The sequence below is a fragment of the Halichoerus grypus genome, chromosome 2, assembly GCF_964656455.1.
Source record: "Halichoerus grypus chromosome 2, mHalGry1.hap1.1, whole genome shotgun sequence".
Classification (NCBI taxonomy): domain Eukaryota; kingdom Metazoa; phylum Chordata; class Mammalia; order Carnivora; family Phocidae; genus Halichoerus; species Halichoerus grypus.
In genome coordinates, this window is record NC_135713.1 from 91102075 (window position 1) to 91124581 (window position 22507).

The 22507-nt window shown below is 40.6% G+C and overlaps 1 protein-coding gene across 2 annotated transcripts in view; it reads right to left on the bottom strand.

Moving 5' to 3' along the window:
• The window catches only part of ATG10 (autophagy related 10), a 404709-nt gene that overhangs the window by 336854 nt on the left and 45348 nt on the right, over positions 1 to 22507 (bottom strand). The gene's annotated exons all lie outside the window — the stretch shown is intronic.

The following is a 22507-nucleotide window of genomic DNA, read 5'->3' on the forward strand; positions in this document are numbered from 1 at the left end:
GTCAGTCCCAGGACCTCGGGATCATGACCTGAGCTGAAGGCAGACGCTTAACCCACTGAGCCACCCAGGCACCCCTTAGGGGTGGTTTCTTGGAGAAACCTCATCTTCTTTATGCATCTAAAAGGACTTGCTTAAGAAACCTCATGGGCTTAAAGAAGAAAACTTGAGTCCCAAGTGTCTTCTTGCCCAGTTTTCCTTTTTATATTGTTAGAAATCTGAGCTCATGTTTTTTTCTGCACCATGAACATCTTTAGGGTATCTTATAAGTGCTGTGCATCCAGTAAGTGTGGAGGAGACAAATACTGGTGGCCCCCACTGCTCTTGCTTCAAACCATCAGTAATGATTTCTGGCCTCTTCATTTAGAGATAGATATTTGTTTGCATATCTTAAAGTTCTTAATATTAAAATGTCCCCACTTACTACTTAACCAAAAAATTATTCTAAAACAATTTGATATTTAGAACATGAACTTATCAATATGTACAATACAGACCCATGTTTTGGGTAAGTATAATTATTTGAACACCAAAGATCATAAGTATTAATAGCAAATGAATTTTAATATTTGTCCTTAGGATCCTCTGGGTGCAAGAACTCTTGTACAATCGTCTAATCTACAATTTCACCTTTAAGCTGAAACTGCTTCTGCCAGGAAGGAGTTCTCATCCCAGAGTAAAAGGATTTGCAAGCAAGGATTCATAACAGAAGTGCCATCTCAGCCTTATTGGTGGGATTGTGAAGTGATAATTTAATTTAATTACATGATAATTTAATATCCCCTGTGTTTTCCTGCGAGTACTTCCAGGACAGTGTTTGGAGTGGCAGCTAGGTCTTTGACAGCGTAGTTATTCTAGTGGAAGGTGGGATTGTACCCACAATTACTAGCTAGATTTTTTTTTTAAATCTCAATCTCTGAAAACATCTAGCTCATGTTAACACAATTTTTTTAAAATAAAATAACAACGTTCTTTTTCAAGGTCATTCATTTGCATTCTTGTAAACAGAGTTGCACTTCCAGAAAATAGTTGACTATTTATTTGCCTGACCACTGACTTAAGCTTTCTTCTCTAAAAGAGGAAAAAGAGACAGCACCTCCCCATTCCTTAGTTATATCACCAGTTTCCAAACTGCCTAGAAATCTGTTGTCTTGGCTTCTTCAGTTAATTCAGGGAGTAAAAGACAGATAGGACTTATGCCAGATTTCATTTTGTAGTGAATTATTTAAAATTGTTTAAAAGGATAAATATGCTGGAAATTAAATGTGACAGACTGTTAAAAATCGCCCAAGGCAATTTTTAGAAATCTTCAGATTTCTACTCTACTACCTTGGGTAAGGAAAAATGGTGATGCTGATTACAAAGAGAGGAAAGTCAGAAGGAAAATTTAACTTGTTAAGAAAAGGCTGAGTTTAGCTCCCACGTGGCGAATTTGTGGTATAATCCAGTGTAACGGCTCTATGGTGTGCCACCCAAATTCCACCTTCAGGACCCAGGCACTCATTCTCCCAGTTACCTGTCCACGACTCAGAGCTGAGTCCCTTTCTAGAAATGGCCCTTAGCCAAAACTGTCTTGCCCAATGTTATGTTTCTTTCTGCAGGGGTAGCCCACATCCCATGACTGGCTGATGAGGGGGTACCAAGTCCTAGCTCCCTTGCCTCAATTTGGGGACCTCTCTGAGGGGCAATCCACATTCAGACTTCGGTGGGATTGGCTGCAGCCTTGTTGCAACAGCATCACAACTGAACTTCACCTTCTGTCCGATCTTGCTTTCCTCACCCACTTACAGGTGTTGTTTTCCAAAGCACATCCTGATAAAATTCTTGAACACTTATTTTCATCTCTGTCTCCTGAGGAATCAAACCTGAGATATCCAGAAACCAAAAAAAGATGCTAATGTGGGGGGAGGGGACAGGTAAAAGGAGTTACTTCCTTTGATTTTAATAAAGGAGATTTCTTTTAAGTTATAAGCTCTCAATTTATAGCATCCCTTAGGGCTGATTTGATGTATTAATGTGAATAACACCAGTATAAATCAATTAGCGAAGTATTTACTAACCACCCATTAGATAAGTAGCTTCTGAATGGCAATCCCCATTAACAGTGTAATTCGTTTATAATACAACCTGTTGGTACTATTCAGATGACTTTTTTCAGTTTTGATAACAAGCTCATTTTTAAAACCTGCATAGATAATAAGACCATGTGATTCAAAGGGCATAAAAGTGAGTTACTGACCCAGTATGGACCTCGTCTGGTAGTTTCCTATAAGCCATGGGAGCCATACACAATTAGCTCCTCATGAAATCTATTAAAAATGTACTTTTTTGGTTTTTAATCACCTAATGGGACGAAGTCCCAGGTCAAAGTCCTCTGTGTAATGATTATATCCAGTGTGATCAAGACAAGTAGTGCGGTTTTATAGATAATATTGTGAGAACGAAGCAGGATTCATTGAGAGGCAAGAGCCTGAATGCAGTATCTCTCATCTCCATGTTTTTTCCTCATTAACACTTGTCCCAGGGCAACAAGAGCTGCCCCACTGTTCTACTGTTACCTCTGCTGGTGAGAACCCAATGCAGGTGGCCCAGCAGGACTCGGGAAGACCACAACGTTGATGCCCAAAGCACACAATCTACAGAATGACTTCTGTGATTCATTTCATTTTTGCAAGCCCAGCTGTTCAGGATTTGCTCACTTGCCCGTGATGTCCTGCAGGCTTGGGTTTGGGAACCCAGAAAAATAGCTAATTATCCCAATTTTTTAAAGTGATGAAAAAATACACATTTCCTATAACTCCTCATTATTTCAACTCTGGGAACTCCAAAATCTGTGGTGTTTCCTGTATAATGCAGCACCTCTCAACCATGACAGACCACATGTATTAAAATGCTGAGAGAAATACACTGCACAGAAGATGAATTTCAGCAGTTTCTTTCTATCTCTTTCTGTAATTTGATATTAAAATAGTGATTTAACATTTTAATGTGACATAGTTGACAATGCAGGTTTGTGCAATGAAAAGATAATTACTATAACGTTTTAAAATATTTCATTACTGCATTTTTAATAATAAAAACAGTAAAATGCTTTTGCATTTTAGTCTCAGCCTGAACTTTAATAATCATTCTTATTCAAATGACAGGATGTGGAACTGTCGAATGTTGTATATATACCCATGAATGATTTAGGGGAACTATGAAATTATATTAAATTTGAAGAATACAGTTTTGTGTAGAGGGGATAAAAACCCTAATGACTTCACAGGAGAAATATTTATTGGGATATCACGTTACCTTTGTTTGTAGCATAATGGTCTCAGAGGGACGAAGTGAGATTATTTTGATGATAAATTTATTACATGGTTTTTAGGGGCCCGGGCCTGAGGGATCTTGTTGAAAAGGGTTTTGTGATCTGAGAAGCTATAAGGAACTTTGGCCTCTCGCAGAGTCTCCACAGAGTGAATTGCTGTCCTTGGAGAAATAAAACAGATGCTGCCCAGGGAGGGGAGCAAATGTCTCAGGTTGGTGTCAGCTCACCAAGGAAGGGAGCAAAGAGCACACATTTCACTTCTGTCAAAAATGCTGTATTTCCTTTTAGATAGCAACTCGAAAGTATTCTTCATCTCTCTTCTGATTAAAAGCTCAGGCTGGAACAGTGAACCACTCGATCTGGAATTCTGGCTCTACCATTTGCTGGCTATTTGACTCCAGCAAGTTACTTAACCCTCTGGGGCCTGTTTCCTCATCTGCAAAATGGGGACAATAATGAAACACACCCAACAGAGTTGTTATGAGGATTAAATGAGGTACTCACTCAATATGTGGCACTCAGGTAGATACATGGTGCCTTGGCACATGATTAAACTCTCCAACAATGGCAGCCGTTATTATTTTTGTAAATAAACCCTTTTTTAAAGTCCTCTTTTGTCTGCGTGTGTGCGAGAGGGAACCAAGAGGGCATGACTTGTGAAATAGGGTCTGTACATTTTAATGCTTTAAGTTCCAGAAGAGAGCCAGCATAAGGCCAGAGGTGCATGCCCTCTCTGTGGCCACTGTACACCCTGGAGGTTTAGAGAACCAGCCTAGAGCAGAGTCCCCAGGAGAGCAGAGAACCTTCCAGACTCCTTTCTCACTATTCACATCTCTAGCATGGGCCCCCGGGAGCCCCGAGATTCTGGACTGGTTATAGGCCACAATGACCATGTGTCAGAGTTTGCCCCCCATTCCCACTCCATCCTCCAAAAAAAGTCATTCTCCCAACTGTACTTGGAAGAAATTGCCTGGCTCCTTTTCTCTGCTGCTCTTTTCCACCCCATGACCCCTATCTGGAAGCTTAGCCTCGCCCCAGTTCTGTGACCAATCATTCCTAGTCAGAGGGAACTGAAGAATAAGGATAACTTGGGTGATTTCACATCAAGACCACCCTGTTGATTCTTCTGCTTTGATTATTTGTGCCAGTTCTAGTAATAATAATGACAACAATTAACTTTTTTAACACCTAGTCTGTGCTAGCCCTGTTCTAAGCACGTTACATATAGTAATTCATTCGCTTCTCACAAAAGCCCTATGAGGTAGGCATTGTTATTACTCTCATTTTGCAGATAAGGACACTGTGGCACAGAGACGCTAAGTTAACTTGACCAAAGTCATATAGGTAGTGAGTGACAGAAGGGAAATTTGAAACCAGGCAGGCTGTCTGTACAAGCCACGCACTTAATCACTTCCTCCCTAACAAGCTTCTCTTTTATTCCTCTGTCCCAGCCCCTGGCTTGCTCTCCCATTACAAAGATCAAGACCCAATATGTTCTATCTGTCTCAGTGCTGTGGTGATGAGCTGCCTGGGGTCTTAGGTCCTCACCACAAACCCCTGGGGTCTCGATCCAGTAGCCCTGCTCCTTCCACCCAATTTTAGGCCTCTCTTCTCTGGATCCCTGCTTGAGATGCTACCTAAAGCCTGTCTCCGAACATTCCAGATGCCACCTTTCTGTCAGGGTTCCCTCCATCATCCACAGGGACTTTGGTCTCCAAGCCTCTGCTCATCTATATTGGATCTCTCACATCTGGGCTCAAGCTCCTACAGGCATAGCTCCAACTATAAGGGCTCCATTCCTTTTTCTTTTCTTTTCTTTTCAAAAAATATTTTATTTATTTATTTGAGACAGAGAGACAGAGAGAGAGTGTGCACAAGCAGGAGGGAGGGGCAGAGGGAGAGGGAGAAGCAGATGCCCCACTGAGCAGGGAGCCCCAGGTGGGGCTCGATCCCAGGACCCTGAGATCATGACCTGAGCTGAAGGCAGACACTTTACCTACTGAGCCATCCAGGCACCCCTCAAGTTCCGTTCCTGATGTGCCATGCTGGGGCAGTTTCTGCAAGGAGTGCCCTGGCTGTGAAAGAGAGTGGCCACATCATTTTCAAACCTGCTAATTCTTCTCCCTCCTTCCACAGCTGAGTCTGGAGAGAGTCATTATAGGGAGGCAGCATTTGAGCTTTCTTAAGATATACCGAGTGAACAGAGCATCTTCCAAAAGCTTCTCTGTACTAGCATATGTTAAGGTTACTGGTCTGTCCAACATGTGTGGACAGGTTTCTAGCCATGTAGACAAGAAGAGCAAAGATGACTAAGCCCCTCAAAGATGAATAACGAAAATATTCAAGATGTCCTGAAGACTGTACCATATTCCCTCTGAGTAGGAAAGGGAACTTAGGATGGCTGCATGAAAATGATCCACTAGATGCTTTTCAATTTAATACCTAAGATATCAAAATGTCAAGTATCCCATGACGTTTGCTAGGCCAATTGAAACTAACTGAGCAATAAAATATATCTAAAGCAGTAGGAGACTAGGAGAGTTAGGGGACTCCTGAGTCATGAAAGCACATATCTGATGAACAGGTCAAAAAAATTCCCCTGTCTAAAAGGCAGAATGTTAAACATTTTGAGAGGTAATAGATTCCCAACCTAGAGGGTGAAAGGGCCACCACCTAAGATAATTAGCCTCCAGAGCAGGACCACACATGTCTCAGGGTCAAGCACATCACTGACATGAGAGGAAGACCTGGGACATCAGAGCTGCCTAAAAACTCAAAGGATAGTCTGCAAAGCCCTTGGTAAAAGCACAGAAAGTCCTTAAAAAGAAAAAAATGCAGGCCTAGTTCATTCAGCAGGGAGGTTGCAGGAAGGTAGAGAGGGTAAAGATCATGGCAGAGTTGTTAAGATTGGAAATCATAAAAGAAGATATTTTTAGATTATATTCACCAAAAAATTAAATTCTCTGTAAAGCTAAGAGCACTATAAAAAAAATTAAAAGTTAAACAACAAGCAAGTTATAAGGGTTTCTCTCTCCCCCTCTCTCTGCCCAGCCTCTGACTTCCCCTTCCTATGTTAGCAGAATTCTCCACTCTATGACTCCAGATTAAACTAGGGTCTACTTTCCACTGCAGGAGATGAAAAGTCCCCATATTCACCTTTTCAGCTCCCAGGCAACTAGGATACAGGCTGTGACAAAGGATCAGCAAGCAGACACTCTGGCCCAGGACTCTGAATCAGGATACAGGACAGCCCATTTTGGTGGCAGTAGCAGCAAGCGTCTAGGGCCAGTGAGGGCAGAGGAGCTCAGAGTGGCTTTCAACATCTCATGTCAGTATCAGCAGGGTCCTCACCAGGCAGTTCCCAAGTGTGGTTTGGGCTGCTGTTTATCCCATCTCTGTTGGTGCGGCTCTCTTTTCAGAGTCCAATTTCTTAGCTTTTCCCATGATTCTGTGATCTACCAAATGCCCTTTCAAAACATTGGGGTTTTTTGCTGGAATAAACCAGTTACTTTCTGTGGCACACACTCAAGAACCCCTAATAATACAGTGCAAAACCTACTTGTTTTAGGGGCAAAAGCAAAATACCCTGAAAATACACATGGTTCTACCAATTTCATAAGGAAAGATGAGTATTCCAAAAGAAAACAGGGCAAAGGATATGGACAGACAATTCACCAAGAAGGAAATACAAGTGGCCAACAAATATAGGAAATGACATTTACCCTCCTATTTCCAAGATGCATATTTTACAAATATTGTTGAGAAATCATTCTTCCCATATCATATTGATAAACATTAAGGGTGCCAATACTCAGCATGATGAACTTGTGGATAACAAGTTGGGGTATAAAATAACAAAACTGTTCTGGGCGGGGGAGGGGGGGAGGGGACATCTGATATTGTGTATCAAAATTTAAAGTGTTCCTGTTGGCCCAGCAATTTGGCTTGTAGGAATCTACCCTGAAAAAAGGCCCATGAATCTCAGGTCCCAAAGGGTGTATTAGAATATATAGTTCATAAATTCAAAGTAAATTCACGGTTCAAAGTAATTTCAAAATAACTCATGCCCTTTACTTATTTACTAATTAGTGTCAAACACCATAGAAAGGATGGACCCACAGAATTATATATTAGATCTCTTTTCATCCTCTTTCCCAATTCACTACCCCTGTGCTTTGAAGATGCCCTCCTCAGATACTCTGCCCTAAAGTACTCCTTCTGCCTCTGCCCCAGGTGATTTTCTTCTCTCCCTTTGGACCAGGGAGACCAAGAATGTGTCTTCCCTGCAAGTGAAGGACCAGGAGATATGGAAGGGAGGAGGAAAAGAATGGGAACATTCACAAATCGATAATCCTTATTTTAATCCCACCTAGCAATAAGTAGATAAGAGTTCCAAGAAATGTATCTCAACCCTTACCAACCTCCCCCGTCACTCCACTCTAGCTACGCCGACTCCTCACTGTCCTTCAGACCTTTGCACTTGCTGTTGCTCTGGCCACACTGCAATTCAAGATAAATAAATAGGACTTGACATTCCATCCCATTCAGATCTTCGCTCAGATGTCACCAATCTTGCCTGGACATCCCGTTTAAAACTGCAACCCGCAGCTCCTCAATACTTCCTATCCTCCTTCCTGGCTTTATTTTTCTCCGTGGCACTTATAAACTAACATTCTATACATTTTACTTATCCATTCATTGCTCGGGTCCCTCCTTACCCACTAGAATATAATCTCCCTGAGGGAGATGTTTTTGCCTGTTTTGTTCAATGCTTTATCCCCAGTGCCTAGAAGAGAAGCTGACACATAGAAGATGCTCAAAAAATATTTGTTGATGTTTATAGTAAGAAAAACAGAACATGCTGAGTGTTCTGTAAGTTATAGTTTCATTAAATATATTACACTATTTTCACACAATGGATTGCTTAGCACATTGTGGTAGGCAGAATAATATTTTATTCTGATAATAAGATACCTGATAATAAGATACCTGGCCCTAATTCCCAGACCTATCAATGTAACCTTTTTTGGAAGAAGAATCTTGCAGGTGTGATTACTGTAAGGAATTTGAGAAAGGAGAGATTATTCGGGATTACTGGGTGGGCCCTAAATGCTACCACACAAAGTGTCTTTTTTTTTTTTTTTTAAAGATTTTATTTATTCATTTGAGAAACAGAGAGCACGAGCAGGGGTCAGAGGCAGAGGGAGAAGCAGACTCCCCGATGAGCAGGGAGCCCGACGCGGGGCTCGATCCCAGGACCCGGAGGATCACGACCTGAGCTGAAGGCAGACAACCATCTGAGCCACGCAGGCGCCCCACAAAGAGTCTTTATAAGACAGAGGCTGAGAGGGAATAAACATGCACACAGAGAAGAAGGTAACATGAAGGCAACACAGAAAGAGATCCAAAGATTGGAGTAGTAAGGCCACAAGCCAAGGAACGCCAGCAGCCATTAGAAACTGCTGATACCCTGCTTTCCACCCAGGGATACTAATTTCAGACTTCTGGCCTCCAAAATTGTGAGGGAATACATTTCCGCTGCTTTGGGTTAGCGTTTATGGTAACTTGTTAGAGTGGTCACAGAAAACCAATACACACTCCTAACTCCTAAAGTGCTATTTTGGATTGTCCTAGGAATGCAATTCTTTCTCCCAATATAGGCACCCCAAGTGTAAAAAATCCCTCAACTCCTTTAATTTTTTTTAAAGATTTTATTTATTTATTTGAGAGAGAGAGAGAGCACAGAGAGTGCGAGGGAGAAGCAGACTCCCCGCTAAGCACGGAGCCCGATGCAGGACTCAACCCCAAGACCCTAGGATCATGACCTGAGCTGAAGGCAGATGCTTCACCGACTGAGCCACCCAGGTGCCCCTCAACTCCTAGGATAAATGTGCAAAAAGAAACCGAGGGCACTGACCACATTGTTCCTCAGATCTTGAGGGTTGCTATCAAGCTTACCTTCTCTCTGTCTTTCAGTCCTTTCATGCTTGTTTTATATAGAATATCCAGTGTTTTCAACTGTATTTAGTTGGAGGAAAAAATCACATCTACTCCAGCTTCCTAGGGGTGGGAAATTCTCAGTATCTTTAAGTGTGAACAAATTCTATTTTATTTGGGGTTTTCCATGTATAGAAAGAATGAAGGAATAGAACATTTGGAGAGTTCCAAAAAGCAGAGAAACCTATTTCTTTTTAATCTCTCCAGCCCCACAGTCATACTGGCCCTCTCTTAGTACTTGATATCTGGAATAGGCAATCTTACAAAGTTAGCTCTTTACCACACAGTGAGGCATACATACATATAGGCTACACCATATGTTAGTCCCATAGAGTACTTCAACAGGCTGTCTGAAATGGACAGAGATGGTCATTGGTCTATGGAGCCACCATTACTCCTAGAATAACACAGCAGTGATTATGGTCTTTAAAGTTTCTTTCTGAATACCAATACCCCATGGACAATAACAACTTTCTCTGAGTCTTCAAGGCTGGCACGTCTCACCCACCAGGGGCTTTAACATAAATGGACAGAGAAACAAAATTATCTTTGCCTCTAGAATACAGATAATGCCAGGACTGAGGCCATCTTGTTCTAATTTTGAATCCTCCTTGACTTTTTTATAAATTGTTTAGCCTCTTTGTACCTTCTCATTGGGATGTCATAAAGACTACCTCTCTACTTGAATGTTGTAAATGAGACATATATATCAGCAGAGATTTTTTGATGTGAGGTACACTCATGAGAAAAAGTACTGTCCTTGGGTTTCTAAACTATAAAGTTTAATCTTCAGTCCCCAGTGTCTGAACTCTTGGTTGATTAATTCATATAAAATCTTCACACTTTCAACAGTTTTCTCCTATTCATTCTCAATCCAAATCTCAAGGACAATATACAGAAATTAATTTTTGAGTTAGAATGGGAGAAATTGTGTTAAATTCCTTCAGAGAATTAATGTGGAGTTAAATGTAATATTTGCCGACTCACAATGCTTTTGCTAGCAGTTGTCCTTGCCATTTTTATTTTAATCCTTTATGTCTGCTTTTACAGCAACTATTTTAATTTAGATTATCAAGTATTTTACAGTAATGTTACGTAGAGAGGGGGAAATGGCCAGTGTACAGAGACAATCCAGTTACCTAGATTGGTTGAATATTGTTGAGTGGGTTGGATTTTCACAACTGCTACCTGGAATGTGAAGATTCTAGTTGACTAATATTAAGGGACAATTTCTGTGATGGAGAATTCATAGTCTTAGAAAAATAATATAGTTAACTGTACTTCTTAATAGCAAAATTTTTGTTCCTCAGACACTTAAATACATTTAAAGTTGTGATGAATCTATAAGAGTTTAGAAACTTGGTATTTGGCATCCCCCTCTTTCCCCCAGTTCTAATATTGACAGCTTTTTGAATGAATTCAGTTGTTGAATTCTGACAATTTGTTTACCATCTCTATGTATCTGTGGGGAATTATGGGCCGTGCGGGGTGGGGGGAATGAAAGGATGAATGTGGAATAATTTATAAGCTATAAGCATATTTTAATGTTATATTCTTTATAATCTTGGAAATCATTGTCCTCACCATCATCATACGACCTTTACCAGAGTCAGGCTGTTCCTCAACAATTGCAAACTCATTGTCCTTCCTCTCTTTGCTTCAGTCACTTCAAAATCTTCTGTGAGTAATCTTTCTCTCCCATCACTCCAGTCTTATTCTCCTTCAAACCCCTCCTCTGTCTTCTGGATTAAGCAACCTCACATCTTTCCAAAAGATTCATTTTCCCCTCTGAGGCTTTTTCCTTGACCATCACAACAATCTCAAAAATGCTCAGTGTCAGTGATGACTGATGGCAGAAACTAATCTCTCTCCCTGCCTGTTGGCTTTGCCTTTCACACATCCCATTCTTCTCGGTGTAAATGCCCTCTATTTGAATTGAGAGTTCCTGAGGAGAACTGGCCTCCCTCATCTAATTCATTATCGGCAGCATCCTTGCCACTTATGCATGAGGCACAGTACACATTAATATGTCATGTTCTTGCTCTAGAAAGATGGCGTTAGGACCAGCTTCCCTGGGCCGCCCAACTGGGGTTATTTCCTGAGTTAAAGAGCAATGGTGACAATCTATCACCCTTGCTCTATCTCCTCTTGCCCATAAGCATACATTTGAGAAACAGGATTGTAGATTCTCTCTGTCACCATGGAATAGAGTTTTCCTTTGTCTTCTTTTCACACCCCTTTCTGTACCTCTCAGTTTCTGGTATGCCTATGCTAAGTACCCCATTTTCAGAAAGTGGCTGGCTCCAACTTTTGACATCTGATAACCTAAACTGCAGGTGCTGGCTCCAACTTTTGACATCTGATAACCTAAACTGCAGGGGCAACTGGGTGGTGCAGTTGGTTAAGCATCAGACTCTTGGTTTCACCTCAGGTCATGGGATCAAGTCCCACGTCAGGGTCTGTTTAGGACTCTCTCCTTCTGCTCGCCCACCTCCACCATGTGCTCACTCTCTCTCTCAAATAAATAAATCTTCAAAAAAAAAAAATAAAAGTTATTTATGAAGCTGAAGCTTATTTAAATGTCTCTCAATTCAGAGAATTTCCCTCAAGTCTTTTTAGCTATCCTTTCTTGTTGTCCAAATTATAACTACCTTTTATTGACTAGTCACTATGTATGAGGCTCTATGCCAGATGTTTTATATATATGTCTTTACAACAATCTTGTCATTTATACAATCCCTTTTGTATGGTATAGGAAATTTGGTATCTGAGAAGGTAAGAAACTTGTCTAGGTAGGGAAAAATAAAAAAGGGAAAGACTAGATTCACATCCAGGCTGCCTTTTCTACCAAACCACTCTAGAGACCCCTTCCCCCCACCCATATTTGGTGCCCCATACTACAAAAACCTTTTTCCTCCTCCCTAATTATTCTATTCTTTAAGTTTTTATTGTAAGGAAAAAAGTAAGACAATTGCCCATCTAAATTAATTTATGCCAAGGTATTGATGATTCTTAGCCTTAGAAGAAGAATTTGTCAGGTAAGTTAATCATTAATTTGTGGAACATGTGAGAAAACTATCTTGGTGAAGTGCCTTTCTGGTCTTCCTTACTTAGCCCAAGTCATCAAAAGCACCCCCACTCCAACACAAGCATATGCTCATGCATACACACACACACACACATACCTTGAGAATAAGAGGTTAACAATTTGAAGCTTGTTTTGTGCTGACCCCAGATTAGCCAACTGAGCTAAGAAGTTCAGTATGTATTGACAAACTAAGACCTGAGTCCCAGCTTACATATGGGACTAAAGTCTCATTTTCATATTAGTCTACTCAAAAAGCTACTGGCCTTTCCAATTAACCAGAGAATATAATACAGTTTATGTTCAATACTACAATTTTAGTCACTGGAGAGAAATTATTTGAGAAGAGAATTGCTAAGGGACCTGGCAGAAGATGTACAACATCAATATATGGTCTTTTTTCCTGTCTCTCTCTTTCTCTTTCTCTGACCTTTACCAGACCCCTCTGAAGCCCTTTGAAATTTTTGAAATCATATATGTTAAGGCTATCTAATTAAAATCTAATCCATCATACATCTCTTTGAAAAATGTTTTCTTTTAAATTATGCAAGGAATGCATAATTACAGGCTCTGCAAAAAAACCAAAACAATACAGAAATATAGAGAATAAAAAATAAAAATTATTTGTCCTCTTCATTCTTATTTCATTGCTTTCCCCCAAATAAATCAGTATGCATAGTTCAGTGCATAGCTGTCTGGACTTTTTTTTTTTTTTATCATTTATGTACAGTTAATTTATACACAGATGTATTTCTGTTTCTGTGACTGAATTTATACTAAATATAATCTGAATTCACTTTGTTTAGTGTGTTGGGGATTTATCTGTGCTTGCATGTTCTCAGTCGAGTCCTCTAATCTCTTAGACCTCAGTTTCTTCCTTCTGTCTGCTGCAAAAAGGAGAGGTTCATGTTGGCACCAGCCGATTGTATGCATCTATTCCCAACTCCTTGTCCAAATGTCAGATTGGAAGCTTGAAGCTGGCCATGGTGGAAGTATTTATACTGTGGAAATTGGCAAATACTGCAAATTAGGGCTCCCCTAGGATGCTAACCTTAACCTGCTGACCTTCATGGGAGTGACTAACCCTTCCTCCTCCCTCCACTTCTGATGAACCCTACTTCACCATTCAAATTCAAATTTTGCTCTTTCCCTTCCACTGCATCTCTTCCCCTCCCTCACCTGCCCTTACCTCCTCAGATACCTGGAGGAATAGGAGAGATGGAAACAGAAACTAGTAATTTAATGCCAACCACACTTTATCAAATATATTTTACAGCATACATTAAGCAAAAACTTCTATTAATTCAGTAGAGGGGTTTATGGGAAAAGCAGGTGCCTAGATCACCAAATCATCATTCTTCATAGGAAAGAAGTAATCAGGATGTGCACTGGTTCACATAGGCAGTAGATTAAAGTGGTGTAGTTATTCTAGGGCTTGATGTCCCGTTCTACAATGTAAGTCATACCCATGTGAGTATCTTAGACTAATGCCTCTCTGGTTGTTAAGCATTTACCATCATGTAACTGCTCATGTTGTAGGTAGTTATAAAGATTCCATTAAATGCTATATACACTATGGCTGACACATAGGAGGTATTCAACAATATGTTCACTCCTTGACTTGTTTGGATGAGCCACAGCTGATTACTGACAAAACAGATGAAGACCTGGGGTCTCTGATTCACAAGTAGAGGTAGTTCCATAAAACCAGTGGATCTCAAAGTGTAGCCCAAAGAGTCCTGTGCTAGTCTTCCCTTTTCCAGCGACACATTTGTGTGAGGTTGGGTTTTCTTATATATTTTAATCAAAACATAGTAGAACAGTTTAAATGCAGAAGCAGATATGATAATCCTACCATCTTCTATTAAGCCAGGCATTAAAGAGATTTGCAAAGCTGTAAGAGGTGACACACTTCTTTTGTTTTGGAAAACAGTTATTCATCATAAAAATATATTATCTATGTTAACATATTTGTTAGCATTATTATTATGAAAGAAATACAAAAATATACTTCTAAATGTCTGATTTCTCATTTCTAATATGATACATACATTTCTCTAAAGCATAGTACCTAGAGATATGACCCATGCAAACAAAAGATCTTTTCAATTCTTAATTTTTAAGTGTGTAAGAGGGTCCTGAATGCAAAAATTCTGAGAACAACTGTATGAAACTATCTTTCCCCCCCACTGCTTCTGTGGGTCAAATAAGGAGAAGGAATTACAACCATGATCAATCTTTAAACACTTCAATAACTTTAAATGTGTTAGAATATAACATTTTGAAGCTGGGAATTTAGAAAGAATGCCAGAGTTGGAAAACAGTTGGGTTAAGGTTGGTATATTGGGGAAAGCCAGCTCTGGCTGTATAGTGGTTATGATGAATTAACCATGGCTAGACCATAGGGTACATAGATATTTAGTCAAACATTATTCAGGATGTTTCTGTGAGGTTGTTGGTTGTTTTTTTATTATTATTATTTAATGTATTTATTTGAGAGAGAGAGAGAGCACAAACAGGGGGAGTAGCAGAGGTAGAGGAAGAAGCAGATGCCCCGCTGAGCAGGAAGCCCGATATGGGGCTTGACCCCAGGGCCCTGGGATCATGACCTGAGCTAAAGGCAGATGCTTAACCTACTGAGCCACTCAGATGCCTCTGCGAGGGTGTTTTTGGATGAGAGTTACATTTAAACTGCTGGACTTTGAGTAAAGCAGATTGCCCTCCATAATGTGGATGGGCCTCATCCACATCCCACAACCCAACAATCAACTGAAAGCCTGAATAGAACAAAAGACTGATCTCCCCAGAGCAAGAAGGAATTCTGCCACCAGACAGCCTTCAACCATAACACTAGCTGTTCCCTGGGTCTCTAGCCCACTGGTCTACAGTATAGATTTTGGACTTGCCAGCTTCCATAATCATGTGAGCAAATTCCTTCAAATAAATCTCGGTTTCAATCTCAATCTCTCTCTTTGTGTATATCCTATCAGTTCTAGTTCTCTGAAGAACCTGTTAAAAAGAAAACCACAAGCAGGAAATGGCTTCACTTGGGCCCAGTCACCAAACTGGGGCTTAATACCTAACCTAACTACAGTTTCAAACTCCCCCAGAAATGTAGTCTTAACTGGTCAGTCAAGAATTTTCTGATCAGAAGGCTGCCTCAACCCCGAAAGGAAGATGAGGAAATCTGCATGATAAGGACCCTCCCCCCCCCCCCCCCCCCCCCCCCCCCCGCAAGCCCATTTTCCCCCTAAGGGAATGGGACCTTGCCAGGAACAATCCTTTCCTTTCTTTTGCTTATAAGCTTCCTGCCCCACCCTCTTTCTATATAAACTTTCCATTTTGTACACATGCTCAGAGCTCCCACTTGCTAGATGGGGTCCTGCTGGATTCATAAATCATTTAATAAAGCCAATGAGATCTTAAAATTTACTCAGTTGGATTTTTCTTCTTTAACAACTCTGACCAATATAGTAGTAAAGTGGGAGACAGATTAGGGTATAGTCACCTGGTGGGTTGAGGCCTTTCAGTTCCTGTTAGGCAGGCAAGCTTCAGTGCTGAGAGGGTAGAGACATTTCTCTAAGTTGCTTCAGGGAAAGGTCAGAGGATCTTCAGATGGGGAGGGGTGCCCTATCGGCAGGCTAGACTATGGGTCCTTTTCCCCCTCACTAGCCACCCCCTCAACTGCTATGCCCATTAGGGGGTTAAATTAAGTTCCTTTAAGTCCCTTGAGCCTGTTGGAAATTTCTCGAAGAAAAAAAAATTACATCTATATGTATATATATCTCCCACAGGAACACTTCCATAAGAATGGGTTTTATTTGTGGTGTTACTTATTTTACATGCTATCAGAATCTTCTCAGGGAGGTTGGGGCGGGGGGTGGGTTGAGAAAGGAACATGAGGACAACCACATGCTCAATGAGAGGGCTGTTACCAGGCTCTGAGAAGGGAGCAGGACAGGGAGCCAGGGGGATTGGGAACAGCCATTTTACCACCCAATCTTGCTTATAGTTGGTTAGCCCTACCTGTGCCAGTGCAGTTTAACTATAAACGGTATACTTGCGTTTTGTTTTGTTTTTAATCTGAATATGTTGGAGGTAGATTCCTGGAGGATTCCTCAGTTGAGGTATCTTGGACCCCTGACCACGGGCTATAAAACACACTTGACCTGAGTATGATATAAATACCTTCCACTCCATTGATGTATTGATTTGTTTTCATTTTGCTGTCTCTATGTACCATACATATCCATATCCCAGCCTAAGTTCTCAGAGACCAAGGGCTAGCTTAGAGAAATTCTTGGAGAAGTGTAAGAGCCATATATTTATCCAGTGCATAAAATGTGGCAGACATTTAAATATTAAGCCTATCTGATCTCCACCATGTTTAAGCAAGTTTAACAGATAGGGAAACTGAGGCTCATATTCAGATGATATGCATAGTTTGGAATGTTACTTTAAAAAGCGTTTCCGGGGGCGCCTGGGTGGCTCAGTCTTTAAGCATCTGCCTTGGCTCAGGTCATGATCCCAGGGTCCTGGGTTCGAGCCCCGCATCCAGCTCCCTGCTCCACGGGAAGCCTGCTTCTCCCTCTCCCACTCCCCCTGCTTGTGTTCCTTCTCTCGCTGTGTCTCTCTCTGTCAAATAAATAAATAAAATCTTTAAAATAAATAAATAAATAAATAAAAAGCGTTTCCTGCTGTCTCTCTTTCTTGGTAAGTTAGGGATTTATTGTTGCTTGCTTTGTCTCCTTGAAGCTCTAACGCCATTAAGACCAAGCACTGTGACTGAGGCTGTCCAGTCTAAAGGAGGAGGAACACAAGGAAGGAGAAGCAAGTAAAAGGGGAGAGGAGAGTGGACATAAACCCCCCAAAATAGACAATTTGAAGCTGAAAAATGCTGAGTAGGGCTTAATGTACAATTTTAACCCTTTCCCTACTTGGGAAATGGGAGCTAGAAACTAAGTTATCAGTATTTTTCAAACTTCTTTAATTACTACACTACCCACAATAAGCAATGTATTTGACATTGTGACAGTAAACACATCTGAAAAAAGTCTTGGAACAATACTTAACCCTTACCATAAGCAAAAACAAAACCAAAAAACCTCTATTATTTTCTATTCTATTTCTTTAATAAAAAATGATTGCCAAGTCTATAAACTGATTTCACGACCCATTAATGATCACTAATCTTAGAAAAACACAGAGTTATAGAAAGTTATTTTTTTGACCCACTTAAGTAACTTGTTCAAGGTCATGTAGTGTAAATGGTAGATCTGGGATTTTCCCCATATTTATTATGTTGAGTGTGAATGAGCCTCAGGGAGAAGTCCCACCTGGCATTCAGAGATACCCAAGATACAACTCACAGACTTTCCCAGTTCATAGGGGTTACACACTTCCTCCTCCCACTACTGGGATCCCATCTGCTTTTAGCTACAGAATGTCTCTTCCTAGACAAGTTAATGGAACTACGGAGCTGCAAGCAAAATCTGAAGATTTATAATCAGGAATTATCAAAGAGAATAAAAGAAAAGGACATTCTCCCCACTGTAAAGAGAACTTCCCACGTAGGTGTACCTTTGTTCAGGTGAAAAATAAAACATACACCAAGTTGAAGGAGGATAGGAGGTTAAAAAAAGACTCTTTCCTCTGAGCCACCTAATCCCACACCCAGCCAGTCCAGTCTCCATTAGGAAAAGGATGATGGGAAACATTGAAAAAAAAAAGGGGCAAATAATGTAATTCTCCTTTCCAAGCTCTGCACCTTCTTGGCACCTTTTTCCCCCTCTTTGTCTATTTCTTTCACATTTTTCACTTTGTCAATTTTACTTTGGGGTGGTCTATAATGTTGAAGGAAAAAATGAAAACCAAAAAACCCTCTCTTTCCATGAGGCAGGTGAGTGATACTTTTTCCTGGGGAGAAAGGCTGGTTACCCAGGAATATGATTTCCCAAGCATCTCCTTAGACCATGTTGAAGTCTTTACTCTCAGTGTACCCGCTCCATTCCCTTTAGAGTATTTCGAGGCTATGGCGATCCCTTTGGGGAAGATCTAGAATAAACTTACTTACAGTTCTTATGTGTTCTGCTGCCTCTTTTAGATTCCTTTCATTCCTTGTGCTGGAATGGAAATGGGTTGGCTCGATGAAGCTGTCAGCTCCTGATATGCCAGTCCTGAGTGATCTGCCCCTGCCCCTGCCTATTACTTTCTTGCTCAGGCTTTGAGCTCTAGTTATTCTGGTCTTCTTGCAGTGTTTGGAACAAAATGAGCTCTTTCTTGCCTCAGAGTCTTTGCATAAGCTCTTCCTCTTCCTGGAAAGACCTTACATTGGTTCTTCACACAGTTAATTCCTTTTCTTCCTTTGGGGCTCAGCTGAAATAATCACATTCTCAGGGAGGTTTTCCTCCATCATCTCCTCCAAAATAGGTCTCCTTTGTTATTCCCTATCCTGGCCCTTTGTTTCATGATACCAATCATAATTTGTTAGTAGTTTACTTAATTGTCTTTGTGTCTGCCCCTCCACACTATAATGAAAATGCCTAAAAGACATAATCAATTCAATGAAGTAGACAATGTTAACACATACACACACCCCCAAACACACACATTAGGAAATCTCCTTTGTCTTGCAATTAAGACACTATTGGCAACCTTCAACAAAGTGAGCTCTTTGCCAGGCTCTTCTTTCTTCCCAACTAAAATTATCCATTCACTCATTCATTCACTCATCCAGTCAACAGATATTTATTGAGCACCTCCTTAGGTTATTTTACTCCAGACACTGTGCTACAGTGATGGACAAGGCAGTTCTTGCTCACTTTGCTCCATGCTGCACTAGCCAGAATGCTCATTCTCAAGGGCATTTCTCTGCTAAAAACCTTTATCTGTTTCCAAATGCCTTCTGGACGAAATCTGAGCTCTTCAATATGGAGAGCAGTGCAGGCCTTCTTTGACCTGGTCCCTCCCTCTTACCCAAACACATCTTTTGGTATTCCTCTCCTGCCCTAGGCTCTGCTGGTAAACTACAGGAGCACAGCAGCTCCTCTGGAAGCAAGGCAGGTAGCAACAACAAAGGTCCCTTGGGCTTGTTTTTTCTATTTCTCTCTTGCTTTCTCTAGTGCTCCCCCCAACCCCACTCAAGGCCTGGGACAACCACTTACAACAATGGCTTCTGGGCAGCTCCTAAGAGAATCTCAGCAGGCATATTTCTCTGTTGGTTGGGTCAGACAGCCTTTTGCTCCTCCCTGCCAGGCTGTGAGTTTTTCTAATTGAGATCTCAGTCCCAGCGCAGCAGGTCAGCAGTTGAGCTTGCCCTATACTTTAGGGCAGGTCTCCATAAAGGAACTCCACTTGGCCAGGTGATTCCATGACTGGTGGTGTCAACAAAGGCATGAACGTCACTTGCTCCAAGGATACTAAATTTCTACCAAGTCCAAAATAGAGGATGTCAGGAGTTACAAACCTAAGAGCTTCGTTACAAAGAAGTTTTTCCTCTGGAAAAAGCAACAGCTTGAATTCATGCCTTATTACAATGGCCAAAAGAGAAGGGAATTAAACTTATACATACTTATTTCTTACTTTTAATTCCAAATATCTTCTGGATTGCTGCTATAGACCCTTATAAAACTTTCCTCTTTGGAGGCACCTGGGTGGCTTAGTCAGTTGGGTGTCCGACTCTTGATTTCAGCTCAGGTCGTGATCTCAGGGTCATGGGATCGAGCCCCATGTTGGGCTTGGCACTCAGCATGGAGTCAGCTTGTGATTCTCTCTCTCCTTCTACCTCTGCCCTTCTCCCCACTCACAGGTGCATACTCTCTCTCTTTCTCACTCTTTCTCTTAAATAAATAAATAAATCTTAAAAAAAATTATAACTTTCCCCTTTTCATTTTGTGCTACCTGGGACTTGCTTTTATTTATTTATTTTTCTTGTGGGAATATCATGAACAAAGGACTAAGAGGGAAGGAAATTCTTCAGCTTTTCTGCAAACTTGTTGTGGCTTGTCTTTTAAATGCTTTATGCTTCAGTTTCTTCATCTATAAAATGGAGAATTAGCAAAATTAACGAAACTTTGTCTTTCATAAAATGTCTTACAGGATAGGTGCCGTGCAAGTAATATGCTATGGAATGATAGCATTTTGTTAGTGTTTATAAGCATAATTTGAATTTTCAACTAATTGGAATTAATCCTGTTTATAAGGAAAGACCTTTCCAATTAAATCACTGGTGTGAGACTTTGGGTGGCTGAAGCCTTCATTTTGCTTTACTTCTAATAAAATGGGTTCCTACTCTATTTTAGGTAAATTCTTAATTTGCATCTTCCCTTGGTCAGTTTCAGTGAAGAAGTCTCACCTTTTATTTAGTCTCTCTAAACATTCTTTTTTTTTTAGATTTTACTTATTTATTTGTCAGAGAGAGAGAAAACGTACAAGCAGGGGGAGCGGCAGGCAGAGGGAGAAGCAGACTCCCCGCTGAGCAGAGAGCCCAATGAGGGACTCAATCCCAGGACCTTGGAATCATGACCTGAGCTGAAGGCAGATGCTAACCGACTGAGCCACCCAGGCGTCCCTCTCTAAACATTCTTATTTGTGTCAAAAAACTTTCTTTGATATTATGTCTCTTCTCATTATTGAAAATCATTTTACAGCTGAAAGTTAATACCAAGTTCATTCAAGGTAATGCTACTATGAGATTTAAGATTTTAAAATAAAAACAAATAACTTTTCATTAAATCACTATTTTAGTAAATCATATTTTATTTTTATCTTGGACTTATGATGTTCCTTATTCTTAAGAATTAAAATTATTTTGAATACTACTAGCCCAAAATGGTAATGAACTACAAAGCTATTTATACTTTTAATTTTCTCATAAGTAAATGCTCCCCTGGTTCTAACACTGACTTGTTTTAATGCTATTCCCCCACTTACAAGCCTTTTAACCCTTGTATAGGCTTTTTTTCTCTTGAAAAGTAAAAAATTTTTCAACATTCGTAGGTATGCCTTGCATCTAAATCTGTTACTTTCTGAAGAGAGTTAGTTGCTGAAGTCATACACATAGTATGTAATCTGGAGGATCAATTTGTACACTTCCAAGTGCCAGTAAAATTAGCCACCACAGAGGACCAGAGTATGTCCTGACCTCCTGTTACCTATTTACTAACTTGATGGCTTTGGGATGCTTTGAGTTTAAACCCATTTGGCTTTGGATCCACACAATTCGTCGCAGTCAGGAGCCACCAAGCCGATTTCTTCTGACTCATAAAGATCACTGGGGGAAAAAAGGCTCTAGATTATCCCTCTGCAATCCTAAAATGAGGAATTCCAAAGAACTCAGGGAGAGGTGCTAGCTCTCCTCTGTGAAACTCTTCCTGTTCCCCAGGTACCATGTTAAATTGACTAAAATCCTGGGGTAGATTTTAAGATGGTATTTAAAGTAGTTAGTCTACAACTGTCAATTAGGAAGTTCTTAATAAGTAATAGCTCCCCTCCCTTAAATCTCTGCCATTGGTACAAACTTGAACTAGGTTCTCCAAGATATCTCTAAATCAAGATGGTAGTTTAAACTCAGTCTAAACAAAATCCATCTTCATGCCTCAAATAATCTACTTACAGATCCCTATGGCTGGGATGCTATTGATTCAGGCAATGGTCTGAATGGCCCATGACCAGGTAAGGTTCTTTAGCCCATTATCTCTTTGGTAGATACCTATGGAAATATGTAGGCCTGAGGTTAACTCATATTAAGTGTTTAGCATGACAGATGGCTTGTAAATGCTTAACACATATTAGTGTTTTCTCTTTTTTTCCTTCTTTTGAGAGGTTTTGGAGTATGAGAAAGCTAGGGAAAATATAGCAGGAACATGGCCAGTAGACCTCAGGTCAGACAAAAGGTATTTAGCTTTATTTTCCCTTAGAGAGCAGAAGAGTCCCAACACACATACTCTCTTGTGCCTAAAGGGACTCCAATATCAAAGCTCTGCTAGCTGCCACCCAGCTGTGCTGTACTAGATGTGGAAGGAAGAACAATACTGATTATGAAACTGCCCCAGTGCAAAGTCAGGGGTGCTGGTGATCCAAAGGAAAAAAAAAAGTCAGAAGTGGGTGATTTTGAA